This window comes from Candoia aspera, chromosome 4, assembly GCF_035149785.1.
Source record: "Candoia aspera isolate rCanAsp1 chromosome 4, rCanAsp1.hap2, whole genome shotgun sequence".
In the NCBI taxonomy this organism is placed as follows: Eukaryota; Metazoa; Chordata; class Lepidosauria; order Squamata; family Boidae; genus Candoia; species Candoia aspera.
This window is the reverse complement of record NC_086156.1, coordinates 10,975,167-10,993,503: the sequence shown is the minus strand read 5'-3', so window position 1 is coordinate 10,993,503 and position 18,337 is coordinate 10,975,167.

Genomic DNA, 18,337 nt, shown 5'->3' with positions numbered 1-18,337 from the left:
TCTGCCCGGAGCTACGTCCATTCTGCCCTCAACTACATATATTCCGCCCGGAGCTACGTCCATTCTGCCCGGAGCTACGTCCATTCTGCCCTGAGCTACATCCATTCTGCCCGGAGCTACGTCCATTCTGCCCGGAGCTACGTCCATTCTACCCGGAGCTACGTCCATTCTGCCCGGAGCTACGTCCATTCTGCCCTCAGCTACATATATTCTGCCCGGAGCTACGTCCATTCTGCCCGGAGCTACGTCCATTCTGCCTTCAGCTACATATATTCTGCCCGGAGCTATGTCCATTCTGCCCGGAGCTACGTCCATTCTGCCCTCAGCTACATATATTCTGCCCGGAGCTACATCCATTCTGCCCGGAGCTACGTCCATTCTGCCCTCAGCTACGTCCATTCTGCCCTCAGCTACATATATTCTGCCCGGAGCTACGTCCATTCTGCCCGGAGCTACGTCCATTCTGCCCTGAGCTACGTCCATTCTGCCCGGAGCTACGTCCATTCTGCCCGGAGCTACGTCCATTCTGCCCTCAGCTACATATATTCTGCCCGGAGCTACATCCATTCTGCCCGGAGCTACGTCCATTCTGCCCTCAGCTACGTCCATTCTGCCCTCAGCTACATATATTCTGCCCGGAGCTACGTCCATTCTGCCCGGAGCTACGTCCATTCTGCCCTCAGCTACATATATTCTGCCCGGAGCTACGTCCATTCTGCCCGGAGCTACGTCCATTCTGCCCTCAGCTACATATATTCTGCCCTCAGCTACGTATATTCTGCCCTCAGCTACATATATTCAACCCCAAGCTACATATATTCAGCCTGAGCTACGTATATTCTGCCCTCAGCTACGTATATTCAACCCGCAGCTACGTATATTCAACCCGGAGCTACGTATATTCAACCCCGAGCTACATATATTCAACCCTGAGCCAAGTATATTCTCTTCTATTGTATCTCATCCTGAAAATACAGAAATAAAAAAATAGTATATTCCACAATATTCCCTATGTGGCATATTGGTGTTCTTTCATTTATTCCAACAACCATAATCATTACATATTGTTTGAATTTGTATTCCTGGTCTAGAGCCAGTGCTGGATACAATTTTCCCAGTACTGCCTTGGTGCAGACGTCTCTCGTTTCTGCTGCTTCTCGTGTTACTAGCATCAAGCTCAGCATTTAAATAATCTGGACACATATCAGCAAGTATTTTCTGTTGTGCTTTTCCAGAACTTCTTGCATCATTTTGGAATGAGTGATAAACTGCTTTCCTAATGGAATATGCTGTTGGGACATGTGCTTTATATCCAGTGAACACTTGCCATCAACAGTGGAGATTATCTAGAAGCAGCCTTAGGTTTGTAGGAATAGGGAGGGAGGGAGGCTTCAAAACCGAATCAAGGACAAGTGAAAAAACAAGCATGATTTATCCCAAAATGCCAAGTATGAATAGACAAAGGGCTAGGTAGATCCAAGACTGGATGTGAGACACATTTTGTGAGTCAGAAGTAATCACCTGTAATAGCCGAGAGAGCACCACTCACTAGGAACAAAGAGCCAGGAATTACGCCAATGAGAACTGGCTAACTGAGTACAGGAAGATAACAGTCAAAGTTAGTCAATGTTAGCCTATCAAGAAATCTCAAGTCAAGTGAGATGTTAGAAAAGCTGCCACCAAGCATCTGGTTGAAGGCTGTGGATTTAGCATTAGTTTAAAAATTAGATCAGGAAACACAGACAAAATTAGTTTCTAAGTTGCACATCTCTGTTTCTATGCCTTATCAAGAGGAAACACTTCTGTCCATAAAGAATGCATACCAGTATGACACAGTTCAATGTGAATTTATCCTGTATAGGCATAATCCAGATGAGATATAATTCTGTAACTAAGAGATTGGGCTATGGATCAGAAAATCTATAAATGGCCTCCCCATGAACTCAACAGATGTCTTAGACAAGCCATGATCTCTTCGCTCAGCACATTTATGAAAGGAATATACAGATTTATACAACATGGCTGTGGTAAGGATTTCAGAATAATGTTTATGAGAAGCACTGTGAATGTGGAAAAGATACGGTGGGTTTCCTTGCAACAAAGTATTGAAATGAATTTGGCAGTTCCTGTACCGCAAATCTGCTCCCAACAAGAAATGGAAAAGCAACAACATAATGCAAAGGAAGGGTCATATCTGAAAGCTTCAATTTAATAGAATTTGATCCATGGTAAGCCTATATCAGGTCTACCTGTAAGTTGCATATATTGGCAAGTTCCTAGGTGCTTGCTAGTACTATTACCGGCATGTCTCCCAAGGTTTGCTTTTGATCTTTGGTCTTTTCATTTTAATTGATAAATAAAATAGAAATACAATAAAAGCTTGCCTTGGCATTTTTGATACAATGCCAAGCTGATGTTGGGTCAACTAGTGACGACTCAGCTGTTGCTTGTTTCAGTTCTGCAGCTACCTGAATCCCTGCCCAGCGAATAGAGGGCTGACCCTTGGTAGGACAAGGAGCTTGAGATAGGACTGCCCATAAGTTTACTCTACAATCAAGGATTTCAGGGCCTGAGGTCCAAAATCTAGGCAATTTGTAATATCTTTTTAGCTAGTTTCATTTATTGTTCCACTGCTTCCCTTTTGGTAGCTACTTAGACAATTTAGCTGGACTGAAGAAAGTGGTCCTTTTCCATTTTTCACCCTGTGTGAATTCTTATTGTAACAGCTATAGTGCAGGTAGTTCTTGAGTTACAACCAATTGTTTAGTGACCATTCAAAGTTACAACAGCACTGAACGAGTGGGACTTATGACTGGTCCTCAGAGTTCCACCATCGCAGCATCCCTGCAGTCATGTGATCGCAATCCAGGTGCTTGGTACCCGGCTCACAATTACGTCACAGCGAGCCGTGGCCACACGATTGTGATTTCCAATGTTCCCTGCTGGCTTTCCACAAGCAAAGTTAATGGGGAAGCCTGCAGGAAGTTGGAAGTTGCAGTCAAGTGAGGTCCTTGCTTAACAACCCACACAGTCCTCGTTTAACAACAGTAACCAGGACTGCCGTAATTGCCATTGCTAAGCGGTGCGGTCACGTAATGTTGCACTTTACAAATGTGTTGCTTAGCAATGGCAATTCCAGTCCCAATTGCCATCATAAGCCAAGGACTACCTATAATTTTGTAAGTCTACATGCGATTCCCCCTCCCTCCCCCTATTTTTATGTGAACTAGGGAGGGGCTTGTCTGAGGCAGTTTCTCAGGTTACAGTTCTGCCCAGGACTCAGGTTTCTTTTATCTGACCGTTGCCTTGGCAGTGGCTCTTCCTTCTGTCCCTCGAGGCCATTCCCTCTTCCCTCGACAGATTAGTACACCATAAACCCAACTATTGTGTTTTATTAAACATGGTCAGTGGCTTAGCATGTGGTGTGAACTAGTCACTAGGGGTTGTGTCAAAAAATGATAAGAACCACTTCTAACTCTGGGTTTAGTACTACGAACCAGCTGACATCTGGAGTTGCTTCTCACAGTTTTCAAATCAGAGGCCTGCAGTTTCTTTTGTTTAATACATAAATCAGTAGGAAGTCCTTTGTCTTTTTATTTCTGGAGGGGAGGGCAGCAGGAAATCTCACTTCTAGATAAAGCACCAAGATGTAATTGCCACATTATATTTTCTAAAAATGCTAATGTAGGCCGTGGAAGCATTCATGTAAATAAAGATGACAGAGGCTGGCACTCTGCTTTGCAGCTCACCACGTTTTTATTACATTTTTGCTGCTGCTTTTTTCTTACATCAAAATCAGGGGTGGCAGACATCTTGGTGGATGTCTATAGACCTCTGGTTGCCAATCCCCATCATAAATGGAGACAAACTGTAGGATGAATGTGGAATGCTAAGAAGACCCCTGCTGTTCATTGACCCTGCTCCCTGCTTCCTCTTTGTCCTTCATTTCAACCCACACCAATTCAGACTCCTCCATCTTTCTGTTGACATCAGAAGAGAAGTGACAAAAATTGTACTGTTCTGGCAAAGCTTTGGGAAAAATGCTGGGAATAGCAATAGTTGAGTTTGTTTTTTCAGTGAAGCCTCTGATGATGATGGCTTGGTTTATGGATACAGGTGTGACCTCACGCTAGCTCACAAACAAGGGGCTGCCTAAATGCTACAAAAGCAACTTGTTGGTCTACCTTTCCTTACCTTTTGCCTTTGAGAGCCAAGTGACAGCTTTCCCTACACGCGACATTTAGAAAACCTCTGGAAATTGCTGTGGATTGATTTTGCGCCTGTTGCGGTATGCAAAGAAAATAGAAAAAGGGTGTTTAGATCTAAAGACTCCTTGGTGGTATTAATATATTATCTAATGCTAACTGCTGAAGTGAAAATCATTAACTTGTACTTAAAGAATCAAACCCTTATCGATGTAATGATGCTCACCTTAATACAGAAGTAGCTAATTAAATCCCTTCAGAATTTAGGCTAGAGGAATTTGGATAGAGAACAGAGGGAGGGGAGATGGTGAATTGAGAAGGAGCTGAGTGATCCACTTAGTCCCTCTAACCTTTGATAAGAGATGTTCCAGAGATCATCTCTAGTGCCTGCCACAAACTACTGCAGTCTTCATTGTTCTAGGATAGGAAGCCAGCGAAGCATTCATTCCATTCCATTCCATTGGTTGTCTTCTCTCCCAGTTATTTAGCAGCTGGAGGGAATTTGGTGTGCTCAGTTCTCATGGGACTGTGTGAGACACTTCCCTGTGCCTTTCCCCTCCCATCTTTTCCTACCTTTATTTAACAGACTTTGCCAGAGACATCTGGCCCCTCTCTTAGGATCTCTCTTGTAGCTGTATAATGCAGCTTGTAACCCTTCAGATTCAGAGCTGTAGAGTTGCTCTGGAGTAAATGAGGGTGCCCACCGAGCATCTATCCACAACTCTTTATCCATATACATCTTTTCCCACGATCATGCTGCAAGGCCAAAAAACTCCTGTGGAACTGAAATTTGGCAAATTTTATAAAACATTAAATGACATAAAAATAACCATAAAACAGGTGATGACATAACACAAATGTCATAAAACATTTCCTGTGCTGATGTTTGTGCTATACAGTTCAACATGGGCTGTTTCCAAGGCAAATATGTCTCTGAATGGACCCCCAACTTTCCCAGGGAAGGCAGTACATTAGAAGCTCTGCCATTGTTAGAGGCTTTGAGGAATCTGGTGAGGAAATATCTCTGAAACAATGGCCAGACGGGTCACGGGGTGTCTAGTATACATTTAAAATTAAGCTTAACAGCAGCAGACATCCAAGTCCATCATTACTTTAGCTGTTCAGAATGTCTTCTCCTACACCATCTGTCCTTTGTCTTTTTATTTCTGGAGGGGAGGGCAGCAGGAAATCTAACTTCTAGATAAAGCACCAAGATGTAATTGCCACATTATATGTTCTAAAAATACTAATGTAGGCCGTGGAAGCATTCATGTAAATAAAGATGACAGAGGATGGCACTCTGCTTTGCAGCTCACCACGTTTTTATTACATTTTTGCTGCTGCTTTTTTCTTACATCAAAATCAGGGGTGGCAGACATCTTGGTGGATGTCTATAGACCTCTGGTTGCCAATCCCCATCATAAATGGAGACAAATTGTAGGATGAATGTGGAATGCTAAGAAGACCCCTGCTGTCCATTGACCCTGCTCCCTGCTTCCTCTTTGTCCTTCATTTCAACCCACACCAATTCAGACTCCTCCATCTTTCTGTTGACATCAGAAGAGAAGTGACAAAAATTGTACTGTTCTGGCAAAGCTTTGGGAAAAATGCTGGGAATAGCAATAGTTGAGTTTGTTTTTTCAGTGAAGCCTCTGATGATGATGGCTAAGTTTATGGATACAGTTGTGACCTCACGCTAGCTCGCAAACAAGGGGCTGCCTAAATGCTACAAAAGCAACGTGTTGGTCTACCTTTCCACCCTGACCTTTGGGAGCAAAGTGAGAGCTTTCCTCATATGCCACACCCAAAAAACTTCAGTTTGATTCAACCTCTCTGTGGGGAGCTCCAGGCTGGCAGGCAGGTAAAGTGGCTGCTGCCAGGTAGGGGAGGAAGCAAAGGGGTGCCTCTGCGTGCAGGGGGGGGGGGTCAGGGGTTGCATGAGGGTGAGTGAGAGGCACTGTACAGGTCGCAGGGGTGCATGAGGGTGTGAGGGGGTGTGCAACAGGTGCCACATGGATTAAGAAGGGCGCATGAGGGCACAACGGGGTGCTGAAGAGGTGCTGCATGGGTCAGGGAGGGTCAGGGAGGGTGCGTGAAGGCACAAGAACACCACAGGGGTTGGGGAAGTTGTGCAAGGGTGCGAGGGCGTGCACTAGGGTGTGAGAGAGGCATGGCGAGGGTTGGGGAGGGTGCACAGGGATGCGTTAGTGGCCAGTGCAGCATGAGTGCAGAGTGGCTGGGGGAGGTATGTGGGGGTGGGAGACTTACCCCAGCGACTTGCAACCTTCCTTGCCGGCTTCCCCATTGACTTTCTGGGGAAGCCGGCAGGGAAGGTTGCAAATGGCAATCACGTGACAATGGGGCACTTGGCAACCGGTTGTCAGTGCCAGCGGATTGCCAAGCACTCAAATCGCGATCGTGTGACTACAAGGGTGCTCGGATGGCCAGAACCCCGAGGACCAGTTGTAGCCACCATTTGTTCAGTGCCATCAACACTTTTGGAACATTATGTGCTGTTCTGGATACCGTCTCTCAAAACTTACATGCTGATTTTCCTAATAAAATGTTAATGCGATTCCTCATTCTCACCTATTAATTTATCTTCTAGCGTCCTATGTGGACAATACTGTTGGTTAAAATGGATCAAGAATATTGGAACCAGCAACCAAACATGATAAAGTTTCAAGGAGATCAGGTATGAGAAAACATTTTGTTCATGGGCCACCTTAAATGCCCTGTCTCCCAAGGTGATTCCCACATACCATTACACAAACTGATGTGTAGTTCTGTTGTGGAAGCATCCTAGGGCAATGTCAGCCCTCCCAGGCAAACCAGACAGGAAACACGATGAGATGAGCGAATTCTACTTTATTGTAAGGCTCCATTAACAGAATCTGGCAAGTCTGAAAGTACAAATCTCCCGCCCTCCCCATTTACCGCCTGAGTAATTAGGGCAGGGCCTTCCTAAGTTTCTTCCTCTGGCCACTACTCTGTTGCAGGCTTCTTTCTCTTTTATCTGATCGTTCCCTAGGCAGCATCTCTTCTCCCCATCTTCCAAGGCCACCCTCACGTGCCATCCCAGGAACTGTGCCCCACTTTTGGAGGACATGTTCTATTAGCCCTGTTTCCTGCAAGAAGCCTCAAATGGTGGTCTGTGCAAAGAGCAGATGGATACTACCTCAACCATGCACACGCTGAAGTATTATGTTCTTCTTTCCAAATAAGTATTTTGGGAGGCTGGAAAGAAGCTTGCCAGTCTCATGGCAGTCTGTGTGCATGACTACAAATCAAAAAGTTGAAAATCAATGGGGCAGCACTGTACTTTCTAATGTTATTCCGTTTTCCATGAAACCCAGAAACAGAGAGCAAATGTAGCTACTCCATGTATTTATTTGACCTTGGTTGTATATAGGAGATCTGTGCCTATTTCTTGTTTCTATGATTGAAGCTTGGAAAATCTATTCTAACAAATTAAGATGAAATTGCTGTTTTAGCTAGCTGGTATTTTCTGTGACTAAGTAATGTATACACACTTGTGTGTCTTTATTATGTTACTGTATTATAAACCCACTTACTGTTTTAATTGCTGTTAAGCGACATGCTTCTGGATCACACCACAGCCAGTTTTCCAGGGATCAAGAACACGTGATGATGTGTTTGGAAGCGGAGCTTAGAAAAAACAAGCTACAGGCTGCTTTGTAAGTCTTGGCATAGTTGAAAATACTTTCCTATGGTGCCCTTTTCATTTCAGAAAGATGTGCTTTCCAGAGCTGCCCAGAGTTCTTGCTTTTTTGTGTCACATTGCATACATCCATCAAGGACCAAAGTTTACCTTATGGTAGTCATTTATAGATATATAAATATCTATATATAGATATAACTAGATTAAATCCAACCCACACTGAGTTATTTAATGTCCCAGGTTTTAAGGGACGTTAAGGGAAGACTTTAATGTCTCAAATAATTCACGCTGAAATCAGTTAAATTAAAAAGAAATTTCCTTCCTGTTGATACTGTGCTTTGTTCACGGTTATTTGTATATGAGTAATGGAGAGGATACTCCATGTTACATAATCTGTTACAATTGATTGAGACAGTACATTATAAAATAATATACAATTATGGTAAATAATTGTATAATAAAATGTAAGACATAAATATTCTAAATGTAATAACATCATACATGCTGCACAAACATTTTTAGATATCCTCTCCAGAATGATTTCTGAAAAGTATTCTGTAATGATTTGCTGTTTATTATCTTGATTGAGCATGTGCCATCAAGTCAGTTTGAAGCATTTCCCGTCCTGGAGGGGGGGGGGTGGCTTGGATTTGTCTTGGAAGGAAAGGTCCTCAAAAAGAACAAATTCAGGGCTGCCTAGAATCATCTGTGATGTCTTGAATTGCGCCTGGAAAACAATCAGCAACCAGGGCAGATTTTTTAACGTGGACATAGTCCACGAAGGCAATCATGCACAATAAGTAAAAAAGAAGAGAGAAGAACTTGTATTATGATTGGTTTCCTTTTGCTAGCTTAGACTCTATTATTGGGTTTATAAGAGTATTCTTACTGTATCATTTTAAAAGGGGTTTTAAAAAGCTTTATGTGTGGGATTCATCTTAAGTTTCCTTTGCATTGTAGAAAATCGGGAAATAAATGAGGAGCTAAGCAAATAAATAAAACTGAAACTTGACATCCGGACCATAATAAGCAGTTCTCACCACCTAATAGAAAAATTAACTGTTTGTCTTCTTTCACATTACTACACACTAGTCAGCATCCCCAAGTTGATTATTGCAGTAGGTTAAACATCAGTTCCCATAATCCAGAGCCTTAACATTCAACACTTTGGGGGGCCACATTTAATAGATTCTCCATGCCCTTGCTATGGCCAAAAGTCTGATATTGCAACATTGGAAGGATAAATCTATGGCCCTATTGACTCAGTGGACTGAAGACCTGATTACACCTACCTCCTATGAGAGGATTGCCTACAGACATAGACTTCGTATGGATAAATATGATGAAATATGAGACTCATTTTTACAAAATACAGTGGTTTTAGGGAAAAGCATATTGGATATATAATTGTATTAGAAATAAATATATATAGAGAGAGATACTTGCATTAGATATAGAGAGAGAGAGAGAGAGAGAATTGTAATTGTTATTGTTGTAATAACATTATATTTTGTATTTTTATTTTCTTTGTTATAGTTTTCTTATTTTTTAAGCACTTGCTATTTTTTATAACAACACATGTATCTTTGTTTATTTTTTGTTTTGTTACTTATTTCTGTCATTATTTTCAAAAGCGATAAAAATAAATAAATAAAAATTTCTGGAGGCCACATTTGAACAGACAGTTACTACTAAATGTTATTGTACTATAAATATTTCCAAAATTCTGTAAAAAATGTTCCCAAAAGAGCAAAAAGAATCTTAGTTTCTATACTGATATTCTTACTATTGTTGTTCCTAGACATGAACATGTAATCATTATGAAATATAAATACCATCTTATAAATATTTAGATAAATTGCAAAGGATGTTCAAGGACAATGTAACTATTATTATTAGCTGAATGTTATTTATAATATTCTTCAATAAGTGACCAAATACTGAAAGTAATTTTCCCCCCGTGACAAAAAAGGGAAAGAGCTTAATGTATTATGGCTCATTACAGTTGCAATCCTACATATACAAATCTAGAAGTAAGTCTCATGGAAGAGAATGGGACTTTTCAATAGTTATGTATAGGATAGTTCTTTTGAACTCCCCCTCACCAAATAAACAAACAAACATTTATATGTGTTTGGAGTGAGCGTTTCCTGACATCAAAGCATTTCTCCTTATAGTTAACTAAGAATACAGTAGACTATCAGTTAACTGGAACTCAAGCAACCAGCAGAAAAATCGAACCAGCACTCTCAAGCAACCAGGGGGAAAAAACGGCTCTCTCAAGCGACCGGCAAAACAATCTGTATCTCTCTGCTGCCATCTAGTGGGTATTAGGGTTTAATAGTAACTCTCAAGCAACCAGAAACTGAGAGTCTACTGTATTTTGTTATTGTTCCAGATTCATATCTCACCTTCTGATTTTTATAGAGTGATTGATCTTTTGAGGAAGGACCAGCATGGTTCACAGATGGAAGAAGACGATTTAGGATCGTATATGTATAGAGAGGATGAAGGAAGCTTTGGGTATGCTTGTGAAGAATCCCAAGAAGAAGAATGTTCTGAAGCATCTGATCAAGATGAGGGCGAGTGGCTGTATGTAAACATAGATGTACCCCTCTACCACCTCCAAGAGGAAGAACCTGAAATATCACATCTCACTGTGGAGGAGCTGCCAGAAGAATCTTGGGAAGGTCTACAGGAGGGAAGCCTAAAATGGAAAGCATTGCCTGAAGTCCCTGTGGAAAACCTCATAACAGAAGGTAATGAAATACATCAAACAGAGGGACAAGGAAGACCACCTCATCTTTCCAAAGGAGTGCTTTGTCGAGGAAAACAGGTATATGAAGAGCCAGCATAAAAGAGTTTAGAGACAGATATGGATCTATGGATATAGATGATATAGATATAGATAACAATAACAAAAAAATACAAATAAACATAAATACAAATACAGCCAAGCAATCCAAAAGCCATGGTGTTAACATAACCATGCAACGGGGCCCTTCTCACACTTGGGGCCCCAGGCCTGGGCACAAAGCCAGGTTTTCAAGGCCTTCTGGAAAGCCAACAGGGTCAGGGGCATCCTAATATCCAGAGGGAGGATGTTCCAGAGGGCAGGCGCCACAGCAGAAAAGGCACACTTCCTGGTCCCTGCCAGCCAACATTCTTTGGCTGAGAGGACCTGGAGCATGCCCATCTTGCTGGACCGGATTGGACGGGCAGAACTAACTGAGAAAAGACGGTCCCTGAGGTAACCCGGTCCCAAGCCACGAAGGGCTTTAAAGGTTTAGTCATACGTATGTGTGAAATGGGTTTCAGAAAAAAAATCTATTTAATCCAGAACCAGAATTTAATTACATTAAGCTAAAAGAATGAAAAACATAGGCCGAAACAAGAAATTACAAAAGAAGGAAGGAGAGTTTGAAGGAGAAAGGAAGAAGATGAGGACGACAAAAGGCATCTGTTGAAGTGAGCTGTGGCTCATGAAAGCTTATGCCTTTTAACAACTTATGTCAATCAGAAAAGCTGCTCCCAGACTCCTCCTGACTTTTTACCCACAGTTCAATAGCAACTCTGAATAAAAGTGGTTCAAGCCCTCACATCGCTTGGAAAAGAAGCCTTTGTGAAACCTTGCAATGTCATTCCCAAGGCTGGTCTAGACTAGGTACAGGCGGCCCCTGTTTCTTCTGGAAGGATAGTCCTCACATCTCCCCTTGGCTGGCTGGGGCTAGGAGGAGTTCAGCTAAAGACACATGGAAAGCTGCATGTGCCCCATCCTTGGTGTAGAGAATACTCAACATGATGACCAAGAGGCTCCCTTCTAGTTTCCTCACTAGAGACCGCATAAATAAATGCGGCATCTTTCTCTTCTGAACTCTAAGCTCAAGAGCCCAATCAGGACTGGAGCCTCTGCACTTAAGGAGAGCGGTTACTCTTTTGTCTGTGCTGGAGGGTGGATGGAAATGCCACCTTCAGATGGCCTTTGGCTACAAAAGGAAGCTCTTCCCTGAAGTAAATACATCCTGTGGAGGACATCGTTAATCCCCTGTGTGCAGGGGATTCACCAACGTAGCCCCATCGCAGATCATTTAGAGCAGCCTTTCTCAAACGGGGTTCTACAAGAGGTTGCTAGGGGTTTCATGAGAAATCCTAAAAATATATATATAATTTTCAAAGTTTGCGCCCCTTGCAATGCTAGCTGTAGATATAATAATTTTTAGGCAGGGTTCCCTGAGATTTGAAAATTATTTCAAGGGTTCTTCCAGGTAAAAAGGTTGAGAAAGACTGTTAGGGAGACAGAAAGGGGGAGAGAAATTCAACTACTAGTGGTTGACCATAAAATAAAAACAGTTTGAATGTAAAGCAGAGACTCAAGAATACAAAAGCCATATCTGAGGAGTTAGAAGTGAAAAATGATGCTAGGATTGTCACAGGGCCTATTGCACATAGGTGAAATCTAGGATTTCGTGTTTTAAGCCTTGCATTTCAGAGAATAGCGTGTTAATAATCTGCATGTTATTTTTACTTGGGAAGATTTAGAAGAGTTGCAAAGAAGTATCTGACAGAAAGCCAGGAGGAGTCTGGAGGCACCTTTTCTGACTAACAAACTGACTAAAATTTGCCTTTTAATAAAATTTGTTAGGTAGAAAGGGGCGTCCAGATTCCTTCTAAAAGAAGTATCAGAATTTATCTGAAAGAGATGGAGCTATTTGGGAGGCAACCGTAGGACTTAGAGGCTGTTTGGTAATCAAAACCTGAATCATCAAATTAAGTTACTTGCTATTATTATCATGTAATCTATGCAATGACCGTACGATCAATACAGTTATTAATATCATACATGCACATGTAATACATATACATATAATACATGTAATATCATACATGTCCCTGAAAATCTATAGTCACTTGCTGTTTTGTGATTTGCTCCTCGTTGCTTTCAGATGTTCAAGAATAATCTGTGCAGCCTCAGCTCATGTTACAGGTAGGTCTTATTCTAATAAAGGTAGGTGTATGAGTAGATATAGTTAATCTGCCTGAGTATACTCAGGCTTGACTTAAAGTCACCTGAGAAAAAGTTTTCTAATGTCTCCTCACAAAGTTTATAATACTGAAATGAGGCGAGTGTCCTTGAAAACGAAACTAGATTAAGGCCTGGGCCTAAGTCCAATCTACACTGTGATTGGTTGCTGGTGACATCACTGAAGTAGGCAGGGCTGCAATTTCAGAGAGACGCAGGATTGTTTTCCGAGTGCGAGTGGATATTTTTGTATTTGCCTTTGTGAAGTTCTGTATGGGTTTCAAAGTTATTTTCTGCCAAATAATGACCAGAAATTGTGCCTCCAATTCTCAGTTAACGGCTAGGGCGAATTTCTGGGTAGGGCTACAAAAAGGGCGTTAGGAGCTATACGCTGCCCACTTCTGCCTTAAACCCTAGCATTTAACACGGCAGGCCGTTGTTCTGTTGTCTATAACTGCTGCCCCCTCAGCTTCATACTTCAAGTTCTTCCTCTTTTCTCGCCCCGATGTAACTGGCGTCTCTCTGAACTTTTGTTCTTTCTGTATTAGCTGATTCCCAGAATACTATTCCCCTTTTCCAGTGAGTTTAATTTTGAAATTAAACTCACTGGAAATTAATTTTAATTTGCCAAATGATTTCTGCACACTGCAGAGTTCTAACAGACTTGCCAATTTAAATCACAGCTAATCCATGCTTCCCCCAAGACTCTTGGGTAATCTCTGGAGGATTTTTGGGAGAGGGGCACATGGGTGATCCCAAAGGGGAGAAATCAAGAATAATAAAAGGAGGAAGGCCACCAAAATAATGAATTGTTTTGACTGTACTTTTCTGTTCCCTGGGTCTTTCGGAGGACTTTTGTGTAGAGAGAGGTTGGGCCTGTGTGAATAATTTATCCTATAGGAGGGCTGTCCTGCCCCCAGAGTCAGACTGACAGCATTAATTGTCCCTTAACCCTAATTAAAACCAAATAAATAAATTATACCAACTAGACCTTAAAAAATGAGCACAGAACAACCATGGAGAGTTATTGCTACCTGCAGTAGCAATAACTCTCCTCAGTCAGTTTCATAGTGGTAGTTTTGAAGGGTGGCAAGGAAACCCACCCAGAATACACATTTATGGTGTAGATATTACACACACACACACACACACACACACACACACACAGCCCTCTTGGAAGACATTCATCATCTTAACAACTTTCCAAAACAACCAGAACACAAACAGGCCAACCTTAAAAACCTATAAAATACAAAACAACATTAAGTTCCTCCACCCGATTCCTGAACTATTTGTGAGGGATCTCACAAGATCCTATAAGAACAAGAAAATTAGGAGAAAAGGAACTCTTCAGGTGGTGGTGAAGATCTCTATAACCCCCCTTCTCTTTAGACCTAAATCTGCCTCTCCTCTCCCTTTCCCTTCCCTTCCTTTGTTTTGTAAGAGGAGAGCAAAATGGAAATTGGGATGACCTGTTGCAGCCTTGGACCACCTGGCATTCTTAAACTGTATTTGAACTGACAGAATGGCCAAACTAGCTAGGAATTCTAGATCTTTTAGCCCCAAACAACTGGAGACTAACAGATGTATTTATTTATTTGCTCAATTTATAAAGCCACCCAACTCATGTACGTGACTCTGGGCAGCTCACACAGTTAAAATAACAAAACAAACAAACAACACAGAGACACAAACAGTAAATAAGCAAAACAACAACTAAAACAATTAGAACAATCTGCAGGAGAGCCTGTATCTCCCAAACAGGGCAACTGCTCCGTAGGCAGCATACTTCCCCCAGATCCCCAGGGACAACGGCCAAGCCGTGTCTTCGGGGCCTTCCGAAAGGCCAGCAGGGTTGGGGCCAAATTGAGGTCAGCCACCCAGTTGCCTTTGTAGGAACAGGATCCAGTGTTCCCACTCTAAGTGTCTGGAAATGGCCCTGTCCCTTGAACGGTCTGGATTGGAAATGGAAGTGTTCCCCCTCAATGCTTTCCTGCAAGTGTGCTGCTCCATGCTTGATGCTGAACTGGTGCTCTCTGCCCTTTCTCGAGGTGGTCTGATTGTGGCCCTTGAGACCCGCATTGGTCTCAGAATGGTCCTCATTGCAGCCCGATGCTTAACTTCCCACCACAGTGGCCTAAACACAGAGCAGGCACGAGCCCTTTCCCTCTGGCACCCTGCATGATGGGAGGAATTTGAGAGGCCCTTGGTCAGGCTGGGTCCAAGGCGCCAACGCCCAGTGTTCCGAACCAACGTGGCTTGGTTGAGTGCAGACGATGGAGCTTTGAAAGCATCCAGCGGAGAAGGCTGGCCTAAGGAAAGGCTAGTGGGCATAGTAAGCCAGCAACGTTTTCCTAACGAGCTGTTCTCTTTCTTGGGTTCTTTTCAGAAGACACCGAGGGCAATTCTGGAAGATTCTCCTGATCCTAATCCTTCTCGCATTAGTGTTTATATGTGCAGTGCACTGTAACCAGCACTGCAGAGTCAAGAGGCGCATTAGACCTTTCTAACTTTACGGAACCAGGGTAGAAAAGCTCCAGTCAGCATTATTAGCGATCTCCTTCTGTGGAGTCCTGGTGCTTTCTTGCTTTGCAGACATTTCATCACCCGACTAGAGAACATCATCGGTGCGAGGGACGGGAGGGGAGGCTGCTCCCTGTTTATATACAGTCGCTTGCCCTGCCAGTGTTGGTGGGGGTGGGATATTTCCTCCTTGGCAGTGCCTTGATTCAGGCATTGTTTTCTGCCTGATCGTCTGTCTGGTGTTTATCCCTGCTTCTCTGGGTGTTGTCTGCTGGAGAGGACCCATTCTGGTCTTTTTGTTTCCTTCTTAGCGTCTTTTTTTTTTGGTCTCTTTTGAACGGTGTGTAAATGGGGATAATCTCTGTGTGTCTGTTGATGTGTTGATGGCTGATGGCTGATTTGTCTGAATGCCAACCTTTCAGGAATTCCCCAGCATTTCTGGATTTGGCTGGTCTCGGATGCTCACAGTTTCCCAGTCGAAAGTGTGGTTGAGTCTGTCCACGTGTGGTGAGATTGAGGAGTTTTCGTCATGTCCTCTGACTGCCGGTTGGTGTTTGTGGATGCGCTCGGCTGGTCTTCTGCCTGTCTGTGCTACACAGTGGCTGTCACAGTCCTTGCACTGCATGTTGTAGATGGCTCCTGTTTTTCTGTTCGTGGGCTACTGGTCTTTTGGTTTGCTTAAGACGTTCTGGAGGGCTTTAGTTGGCTTGTGTGTTACAGCGATGCCATGTGGTAGTAGTCGTCTGTTGGTTGTTCCTGAGATGTTTCTGATGTATGAAAGCGTTATCCTTTTTCATAGCTTGCGTTGGTCGTGCTGTAGTGGGTTGAGTGGTCAGGCACTTTTTGGTAAAGTTCTGTGGGTACCCGTTTTGTTGGGAGATGTTGTGCAGGCGGTCTGTTTCCTTTTTCTGGTGTTCCGGGTTGCTGCAGTGTGTTTGTGCTCCTCTGAATAGTGTTCTTACACAGCTCCTCTTGTGGGAGGAGAATATGGCTAGGTCAGGTGCATTGCGTAGAGCTGCTGCCATGGATTCTTTCGCTAATTCCAGATCTATGGATATAGAGAGAGTGCTGTGACATCAAATGAAACCATAATTAAAGCAATTGTATTCCCACTAGTAACATATGGCTGTGAGAGCTGGACGATAAGATAGGAAGATGGATGCTTTTGAACTGTGGTGTTGGAGGAAAATCCTGAGAGTGCCTTGGACTGCAAGAAGATCAAACCAGTCCATACTCCGGGAAATAAAGCCAGACTGCTCACTTGAGGGAAGGATATTAAAGGCAAAACTGAAATACTTTGGCCACATAATGAGAAGACGGGACACCCTGGAGAAGACGCTGATGCTGGGGAGAGTGGAGGGCAAAAGGAGGAGGGGCCGACCAAGGGCAAGATGGATGGATGATATTCTAGAGGTGACGGACCCGTCCCTGGGGGAGCTGGGGGTGTTGACGACCAACAGGAAGCTCTGGCGTGGGCTGGTCCATGAAGTCATGAAGAGTTGGAAGCGAATAAACGAATAAACAACAAAAGTTAGGCTGTGGAGGGTCCTCTTGACCAGGTTGACTAGTTTCAGTTTTGAGCTGGTGTTTGCTGGGATGTAGGTTTCTTTGTCCTCCCAGTAATTCTGTCTTTCTGTACGTGTTGTGTTCTGTCCATGATAACTGTGGTTTGGCCTTTGTCTGATGGGAGGAAGATGATGGTTTGGTCCTGTGGTTTTAAGTGCCGCTTCCAAGGCTGCAAAGAATTCTAACCGGTTAGCATCGTCTGTGTTATAGTTGAGGCCGTTCTGGAGGATCTTGTGCTCTGCGATGGATCGTGGTCAGCTGGAGATGTTGACTACCCATTCGAGTTCAGGTACCTCTTTGCTTCTGGGGTTCAGCTTGAGCCGTTTGGTTGGAAGTTTGGTCTTCCTTTTTTCAGCTTGTTGTAGAGATGTAGTCTTGATGGTGCTTGTCAGCATTTCTGTGTGTTCTGGGGTTCCCGTTGCTCCTTGAGGTTGCCTATGGTGAACCATGCGGCATCACTGTAGCACACAAACCAACCAAAAGCCTCCAAGACATCTTAAGTAAACCAAAAGACCCAACATACAGTGCAAGGACTGTCTCAGCCACTGTGTAGGACAGACAGGCCGAAGACTAGCAGGGCGCATCCTTGAACACCAACCAGCAGTCAGAAGACACGACGGAAACTCCTCAATCTCACCACACGTGGACACACTCGGCCACACTTTCAACTGGGAAACTGTGAGCATCCAAGACCAAGCCAAATCCAGAAATGATAGGAATTCCTTGGCATTCAGACAAGCCAGCCATCAACAGACTCATAGAGATAAACCCCATTTACACACCATTCAAAAGAGACAATGAAAAGGCTAAGAAGGAAACAAAAAGACCAGACCCACATCCTCTCCAGCAGCCAACACCCAGAGAAGCAGGGATTAACACCAGACAAACAATCAAGCAGAAAACAATGCCCGAATCAAGGAGAAAGCCACACCCCCACCAACACTGGCAGAGCAAGCGATTGTATATATTCCTGGACCGGGGGCTCTGCTCACTGCCACTCATGCCCTAGTCACCTCCCGTTTGGATTTCTGCCATGCGTTCTCCATGGGGCTGCCCTTCAAGAGAATCCGGAAGCTTCAGTTGATGCAAAATGCAGCAGCACAGGCAGTTATGTCTGCCCCTAGAGCAGTACACGTTACATCTCTGCTCCACAATCTGGATTGGCTGCTGATTTGCTTCCAGATCCGATTCAGGGGGCTGTTTTTCATCTTTAAAGCCCTCCATGGCATAGGGCCGGGTCATCTGAGGGACCACCTCTCCCCGATTACAGCTGCCCACCCCATCAGGTATGGCAGGGGAGGTATGTGTGGGTCCCATCTGCCCGGGGGTGACATTTGGTGG